Raw genomic sequence first — 8,645 nt, 5'->3', positions numbered from 1 at the left:
GTGTGTTTTTTTTCCCCTAACCCCCTGAGAAAACGTCTTAACTTTGCTGTGCTGTGGACTTCCCTTTTGAGCCCTGTCTGTAGCCTGGAAGCTGGTTCTTCTTGGGCTGTGGTACTTGGCTCTGTGTAGTTCTGTTCCCTGAGCAATTCTGAATAGAGCTGGGTATCAAAGAAGCAAGCATTGCTCAATGTAAGAAAGTAGGAGGGGTTCTGGGGGAAATCCTAGCAGCTCCAAGGGACAGAGATGCTGGCACAAGTCTCAAGGTGGAGAAAACAAGCCCCCCCCCCCAATGGCAAAATGCAGGGATCAGGAATAAGGTTGTTTGTGAGCAATTCAGTGATGGAGGTGGAATGGGATACTTAGAGAAACACATCTTGTACCACAAGGCCCTCCCACTGATGCGTCTACCAGGCAACAGCTTTGCCCTTAAAAGTGTTATTCCACCTGGATTACACTAGTACTGAGCCCCCTTGCTGGGACAGTAGTAACTGGCCCAGCACCACTAAGAGCTATCTAACAAAAACAAAACAAAAACAAACAAACAAAAAAAAAAAAAAACAAGGGCTTTTCTATGGCTGGTTCTCTGACCAGGCATTCCAATCACAGACAGAGATTCTAAGGAAATACAGAGAAAGTGAAATTATTTTGGAAACTAACTGCTGTTTGGTTTTATTTTATTTTTGTTTGCAATACTAGTTATAATGGTGAGGGAAAGTATCTAAAATACATATGTATATATAGTGAATGTTTAACATGCCAGGAGCTGCTAACCTTTTCAGTAGTGTGGTAGCGCAATGAATCTTTGTAGTAGCTTTATGAGCAAGTACAGTTAGTTGTCTCACTTTATAGGCACAGAAGATGAATCAGAGTTAGATTAAGACTCTTGCTCCAGGGTCACAGCTATAGAGGTGCATGTAGGATTTGAACCTAGATATGGCCCTCTACTGAGCTGGTATGTGGTACTATGGATACTCATCTTAGCTCATCTCACATATCTCCCTGGTCATTCTGGTGGTAACACTGATTTCCCCAGGGTATTTTGTCCTTATGCTGAGCTATGTTATTTTCACAGTGGTGGCCTTGTACCCACTTGTGGCATCAGACAGACCTGACCAATGTGTGTTCTGTGGCCCAGAAATAACCCAAGCCAGCAAGGAAATTAAACTCAGGGACTGAACAGACATACTGAGAAATAAAGCCTTTTCTTGATGTAGGACCTGGAGTTGTGACACTATAAGTCAGAAACCATACATAGAGTGTGTCGGCCTACAACCAAAGCCATGCTGAAGGAAAGATTGCCCAAGCTATAGAGAGATAACTTCCGGTGGCATCTGTTGAAACATGGACCTATGCATGTCTGCAAGAATTAGTCATCAGCCTTCCAGTTATGTGAGACAACAGACTGCCATTGGGGCTTGAGTGGTTTGGGCTTAGATTTGTATCAATTACAATGGAAGCAAATCTGAGTAATTCAACAAATATGAATATATAAAAACTAGTAAAATTTAAAGCCATGCAATTTATCAAAACCTTTTCACTATATAGCAGCATCTAATAAGCAAAAGGAGAAAGGGATTAAATATCTGTTACTGGGCAAACTGGTGGGGGTAGGAGAGACTTAATACATCATTCGGTCCCAATATGACTAAGTGGGCTTAAGCACAGCAGCCAGTCCTTGGTGGTATCAGTTTTCCCATCTGTGGTGTAAATGGGTCTAGCCTTCAATTATTACACCACCTAACAAGCAGGAAGCCAGTGTGTCCCCAGTGCTGGCATCAGTAACTGTGATAGTTAGCTGGATTGGATTAAAAATGTTTATGAGATTAGTGGAGTAGCTCTCTGGTGTGTCTGAGAGCATTTCCAATGACAATTGATCAGGAGGCTTTCACCTAACCAAGAGACTAAACCCTTTATAGATTTATAAGACTTCTTTATTGGGAGATACTGAAAGATGGGAGGTAGGGCCTAGCTGGAAGAAGCAGGACACAAGCATGTCCATGGGGGCTATGCCCTGGCCCCTTCATGAATTCCCTTTTCTTCCTGTCTGAGGTGATATGACTTGCTCTCAATGGGCTGAAACTGTAGGCTAAAGTAAACTTTCTACCTTTAACTTTCTTTCTTAGGTATTCTGGTCACAGCAGTGAAGCCAATAGAGTAATTTCTTTCTTGAGCCTCAAAAACAACTTGAAATCCTTGCCTAGGATCCCAAAGTCCTGGGGTGCTGACCTGGGAGAGTGTGTCCACTGCTATGTCTAATTTTTATTAGCCCTAGCCATTTCTTTTTCTTTAAGGTGGAACTGACTTGCTAAAACGCAATGCATCTGGCCATTTGGTTGATAAAAACCTACTGGGTTAAACCCTAATAAGCTTCAGATTGTATGTTACAAATCAGATCATAAACCACCACACTGGGTGTCTGGCTGAGGTTAAACCTTGCTAAGACTAATTTCCCACTCTTTAGTAGACAAGTTATTCCAAAATGCTCTCCTACAGTAGCAAAACTTCTATCAGATAAACCATTATGAACAAACATCTAAACACATTACTAAAATGAGAAAGTGAAGAAATAACCAAGTATATCCCCAAGCTTACACCCCAACAGTAAAACTAGTCACTTTCAGCCGAATGATAGACATGTGCTGCACCTTGGGCTGCCATGGTGTCATGCTTACACCAACAAAAGTGGACAAATGGTGCCAAACTACACCACAGGTGTATGTGATGTGAGCAGCTAATCATCCTTCTACAAGGGGTTGGTGACACCTTTATAATCCTAAGACTTGGGTGTAGAGACAGGAGGACCACTGTTCATTCCAAGCCTTAGTAGGTTTGAACCAGCCTGGTTTTATTAGGGAGATCTTATCTCAACAAAAGGAAAACATATGCACACACAAACACATATACACAAACAAAAAACAAGAGAGACCATTTATAAAGGGCCTATCCTTGTGAAAAGGTAGAAAACTCTGCTTTTAAAAGCAGACAGGCTATTTCTGCCTTAGTTCTGAATGAGAAAAAAACAAAAATCTGTCCTATACCATAGAATCTTGGATTGAACCTATGGCACCCATATCTACAAAGTCAGAAGAAATCTAAAGGAAGTGGCCTCAAATGAAGCAAAGAGACTAATGTTGGATATAGGAAATAAGAAACAAAGAACATAAATTCTTCCTGAAGGAAAATGTCATTCCCTAACTACGGGCATTTTCCAGAGCTAAGATGAGTTTCATACAAACGTTCCAAAATCTAACACACAAGGAAGTAAAACATATCTTTGACTAAACACAAAACATCAATCTTTAATCACCCAAGAGTTTCATATAGTAGCATTATGAAACATTACACAAAATAACCATGTGTAAAGTGTCTACAGATGTTCAAAAGTCTGTAATTTGAGTAAATTTCAGAATAATAAAACTTTTACAGTTGAAATACATAAAAGTTGAAATTCAACACTGTGACTAGGTTAGCTAGTAGGCACACAGATAAGATAATTAATGAGCTAAAAGATCTGCACAGTGGCTAGAAAGAGGTGTAGCATGAATCTTAAAAGTTCTTATTAATAAAAGCAAACCTGAAGCCAGTTATTGGGGTGAATGCTGGAAGATCAGAGAAGCAGAACAAGCCACAGCTACCTCACCTCGCCAGTTCCTCAGCTGATCCTGTTTCCTCAGACTGGAAACCTCTGAGTCCTCATCCAGAATGAATCTCAGCTGAACTGCTTCTCGAAAGGCTGAAAGCTTAACCAGCCAAAAGCTTCTAGTTTCTGGTCCTCACGCCTTATATACCTTTCTGCTATCTGCCATCACTCCCTGGGATTAAAGGCTCGCCTTCTGGGATTAAAGGTGTGAGTCACCATGCTTGGCTGTATCCTTGAACACATGGATTTCTGCCTCTGGAATGCTAGGATTAAAGGTGTGTGCTACCACTGCCTAACCTCTATGTTTAATATTGTGGCTGTTCTGTCTCTGACCCCAGATAAGTTTATTAGGGTGCACAATATTTTGGGGAACACAATACCACCACAAAGAGGACTTGGCGGTAAAGTGTTTACTGTGAAAGCATGGGAACCTGAGTATGATCCCCAGTAACCACCCCCAAAAAAGCTAGGTATGTACTTGTAATCCCAGTGCTAGAGGTTGAAGACAACAGATCCCAGGCTTTACTAGCCAGCCAGTCTAACCCAAGTGTCATGCTCCATCCAAGTTCAGTGACAGAACTTCTCTCAAAAAATAAATGACTGAGGAAGACATCCCAACACCAACCTTTGGATTCCACAAAAGCAAGTGTAATCCCCACCCCACTCCTGCCCAGAGATCTGGCCAAGTAAGGAAATGAATGAAAATAATGGATTTAGAAACATGGTGAATTGAGCAAAAAAAGACCTGATATATTTCCTAATTAAATGGAGTTCTAGAATGAGAAAGAGGCAGGAGATGAGAATTCTTGGGTTTTATATGAAGACATTAATTTTATAGAAAATATTAAATGATTGTCAGATTTAATAAGTGCCACATGTCTCAAGAAACACAAATTCAAAACTACTATTAGACAGTTTCTCTGTCCAACACAAAGGAAAAATTAAAAGGGCTGCAAAAGTAGGTAACCCGATCTAGACCTCAAGAGAAAAATGAACACATTTCACAAATTAAAAAATATATAATTTCAATGAATATACATTAAAAAAGGAATTTCTTGAAATTATGTGTCTTTTTAGAAGGACAATAATACAAGAAAAGAAAAAAGGCTGAAATGTAGTGGACATGGGGAACGAGGACAGTGGGGAAGGTGTTGACTCTAAGCAAATGATGACTATGAAATAATAACATGGTCCAATTCACAGTGTGGCAGCTGGAGAGGAGAGAGAGCTTGTTTCAGCTTATGGTTCCAGAGGGAGAAAAAGATCTATAATGGTGGGAAGGCATAGCATGCCTGGAGGAGATGGCTAACTGCACACACATGCAGGAAGCGGAGGAAGCAAGCAGAAACTGGGGTAAGACTGCAGACCCGCATAGCCCTCCCCAGTGATGTACTTCCTCCAGTAAGTCTGCACCTACTAAAGATTGCATAACTGCCCTAACAGTACCACCAACTGGGGAACAAGTTTTCAAATACATGAGCCCATGGGGATATTGCACATCCAAGGCACCACATCCATCAAAATCCAGTAAGTGACTATCATAAAGACAATGGAGTATGACTTTTTTCTTCTTTTTAGTTTATTCAACACAAAACACTCTCCAGCTTCACTGAGGTGGCAGACCATGACCAAATCTGCCTCGAAACTGGAATTCATTTGCTGAGCCAGCCCCAGCCTCAGCTTTCTTCTCAGCCCCAGAAGGTATAGCACTCCTTCTGTAGGTGTCTCTCTGCCTCCTCTCCTGTGAATCTTGCAGGTTGCTCACCCTCTAGAGTCTAGAGAACCCAGCAGTTCTCAACCTGTGGGTCGTGGTCCTTTTAGCAAACCTCTATCTCCAAAAATGTTTACAATTCATAACAGTAACAAAATTACACTTATAAAGTAGCAATGAATATAATTTTACAGTTGGGGGTCACTACAACATGAGGAACTGTATTAAAGGGTCCCAGCATTAGGAAGGTTGAGAACCATTGCTCTAGACCTTTGGGCCAAGGCCTGCCAGTCTTAGGACTGCTGCAGCACACAGGGTGGCAGGCACCATCTCCCGAGGCAGGTTGAGGTAATCTCAGAGATACTGGATACCCTTGTTTGTAAGGTGCCAAGAGAAATGTCTCTAGGCAAACTGCTCCTTCACGGAGCCTCAAGACTTGAAAGACTACATGGCCTTCATTACATGAAGGTTGGTACATTGACTGCCAGTGCAGGGTATTTGGTCATATGGACATCTTAGCAACCATCACTCCTTACTTAAAAAGGAGTTCATAGATGGCAATCTGGTTCTTAGGTATCAACATCACGGTAGCTTCAGGGTCTGAGATAGAGGCTGGAAAGGTAAAGTATGACTCTTAAGAGAACCCCATACCACTGGAAGCAAGAACAACTACAAAGAAATATGTGATAGAGAGGTGGGAAAAAATAGAAAAACGCAACGACCCATACATGATGGAGAGAGGCGGAACTGGACACGTAATGGTGGTGACAGGTGTGAGAGAGGGCTGAGATCTACTTGCTGTCATTGCTCAGAAGGGTCGGCTGGATGGTGTACAACAGCCCGGAGCTTAAGCAGATGCACACTCAGCCCCGAACCTGCTGCTTGGCCATGGGATCTCCCTGGCTTTGGGTAACAACAGAGGTCCAAGATGAGGAAAGGTTCACTTTCTGGACCTCCTTGAAGGACCACCGTGGCCCACCATGCCATGGAAGGCAATGTTAGTGTCAGTGGTCCATGCTGCTGACCCAGGTCATGATGAAACCTGAGACCCATGTGGACATATGCAGTCTGTGCCACTGCCTGATGCCTTGGTGATGTCCTCGGGCTTTGCTGCCTCAGGGCACCAGGCTGATGTGAGTGACATGTCTAACTACCTGAGGCCATGTTGAGGCTCATAGCCCATGCAGCCACTGAGGGCCATGAGTAAGTCAGTGGTCCTAATAAAGCCAAGAGCCGTGTTGATGTCTACGGCTCATGTTACCAACAAAGCTCATGTGGATGCCCATGGTCTAAATTGCTGCCTGAAGCCATGGTAACGTCCCTATGTGAGACCTGATCCCACCCATTATGGGAGAGCTGGCCCCGCCTCTCAGTAGCACACCTGCACTCACACATGTATATGTACATATATATACATACATGCCAAATAAATAAATAAAATAAACCCTAGCTCTGCTTCATACTGGCTAGTCCTGAAATTATATTTTTTGTGTCAAAGCCACAAATCCTAGTTTGGCCTGAGCTGAGATCCCTTAAAAGATTAGGGAAACTCCTTGGACAGTAGATTAATGCAATAGAGCAGAGGATTCAGAAATAAGCCCAAGCAACTACAGCCGCCTGATCCTGGACAAAGAAAAAAGGAAAATTCAGCCCCTAATATCCGCATGTAAAAGAATGAAACTACATCCTTGTCTCTCATCATGAAGCTTAAATTGTATCAAAGACCTTAAGGTAAGACCTGAAACTTGGAAACTACTAAAAGAAAATACTTCAAGATATAGGCATAGGTACTGGAGAGATGGCTCAGCAGTTAGGAGCTAGTACTGCTCTTAAGGAGGACCCAAGTTCACTTCCTAGCACCCATATAGGGCAGGTCACAGCCACCTGTAACTTCTGCTCCAGGAGATCTAACATCTCTGGCTTCCGTAGACACCTGCGCGCGCGCGCGCACACACACACACACACACACACACACACACACACACACACACACTTTTTTTTTAAATTTTAACACTTAAAGAATCTAGACATAATGACTTTCTAAATAAGACTGCAATAGCTGCAGAAATAACAAAATCTGGATTCCAAATACTTGACTTGTCCCATTTATCTGATAAGGCTACTTTGGTCCATGATGTGCCTGGGCTACAAAAGAGCTTCCCAGAGCAAAGCAAATAGGTGTGACTGACAGGTTCCTAAATACTTGGGCTGTGCATCTGCTGCCCTCTGGTGGCAGTCTGAAGGGAGCCTTGGGTTCATCTACCATAGGCTAGAGAAGACACAACAGAGCTACAAAGCCCAGCTCTCTGTAGGGTAACTCTTACTTCCTGGGGCTTCTGCACACATTTAAATCATGGGTTTCCTTTTTGCAACTATATATCCTGGCATTCGACCTTCCCTCTACCTCTGAGAAAGCAACCACAACTGGGCTTTTGGTGATCAATGGTATTTATTAAGAGCTAGTTCTAATCAGAGAAATGAAACCAAAACTGGAAAAAAGGTATGTTGCCCTAAAAGTAATCAAAATCTACACCCCACCTCAGAAAAAATTTAATAGCTACCTGATAGTGCCTTCTAAGGAGTTGCTCCAAGAGTTGACCAACTGAATCCTTTCGGATAGAGCCAAAGGCAAACCTTGTACAGTTTCCTATGGTATGAGGATTGACTACCTAAGCCAGTGATTCTCAACCCTCTGTGGGGGTTGAACGACTCTTTCACTGGGGACACCTAAGATAATAATTGGAAAACACAGATATTTACATTATGATTCATAACAGTAGCAAAATTATAGTTATGAAGTAGCAATGAAAATAGTTTTATGGTTGGGGGGGTCACCATAACATGAGGAACTGTATTAAAGGGTCACAGAATTAGGAAGGTTGAGAACCAGTGCCCTAGGCAATGGTGAGAAATACTGAGTCCAGTATCTCAGAGTCTAAACAAAGTACAGCTAAAAGGTGGGGAACACAGGTGGGGAAAAGGCATTAATCCAGGAGGAACAACTGGTCTACTTGGAGAATGAAATTGGTGAGTAGGTCTAAGAACTGATACTCTAGAGAAATGAGGAGCATCAGGCTTTCACCACAAGAAACATCCCCCTCTAATTTTCTAACACAAATTGAACCTACCACAGTAAGAAATTAGAAACTCTGTAAGTATCAAATTATAGGAAAAATATATATTCCATATATTTTGTCCTCACACTGAGAAAGGGTTCCTTTTTAGTAAACTGGTACTTAATTTTCTCTCAAGAACATTTAGAGTGCTATTTACTCATAGGCGGTAATTTCTAAC

General features: G+C 42.2%; 1 protein-coding gene and 1 pseudogene across 3 annotated transcripts in view; both read right to left on the bottom strand.

The window, feature by feature from the left end:
• The window catches only part of LOC128104632 (serpin B6), a 94,513-nt gene that overhangs the window by 61,662 nt on the left and 24,206 nt on the right, over window positions 1–8,645 (bottom strand). The window lies entirely within an intron of this gene.
• LOC128104638 (40S ribosomal protein S10-like) lies at window positions 103–8,640 on the bottom strand (annotated as a pseudogene).

This window comes from Peromyscus californicus, unplaced genomic scaffold (genome assembly GCF_007827085.1).
Source record: "Peromyscus californicus insignis strain IS unplaced genomic scaffold, ASM782708v3 Scaffold_8__1_contigs__length_139910024, whole genome shotgun sequence".
In the NCBI taxonomy this organism is placed as follows: domain Eukaryota; kingdom Metazoa; phylum Chordata; class Mammalia; order Rodentia; family Cricetidae; genus Peromyscus; species Peromyscus californicus.
Note: the sequence above shows the minus strand (reverse complement) of the source record. Positions and strands in the feature narration are given on the sequence as shown.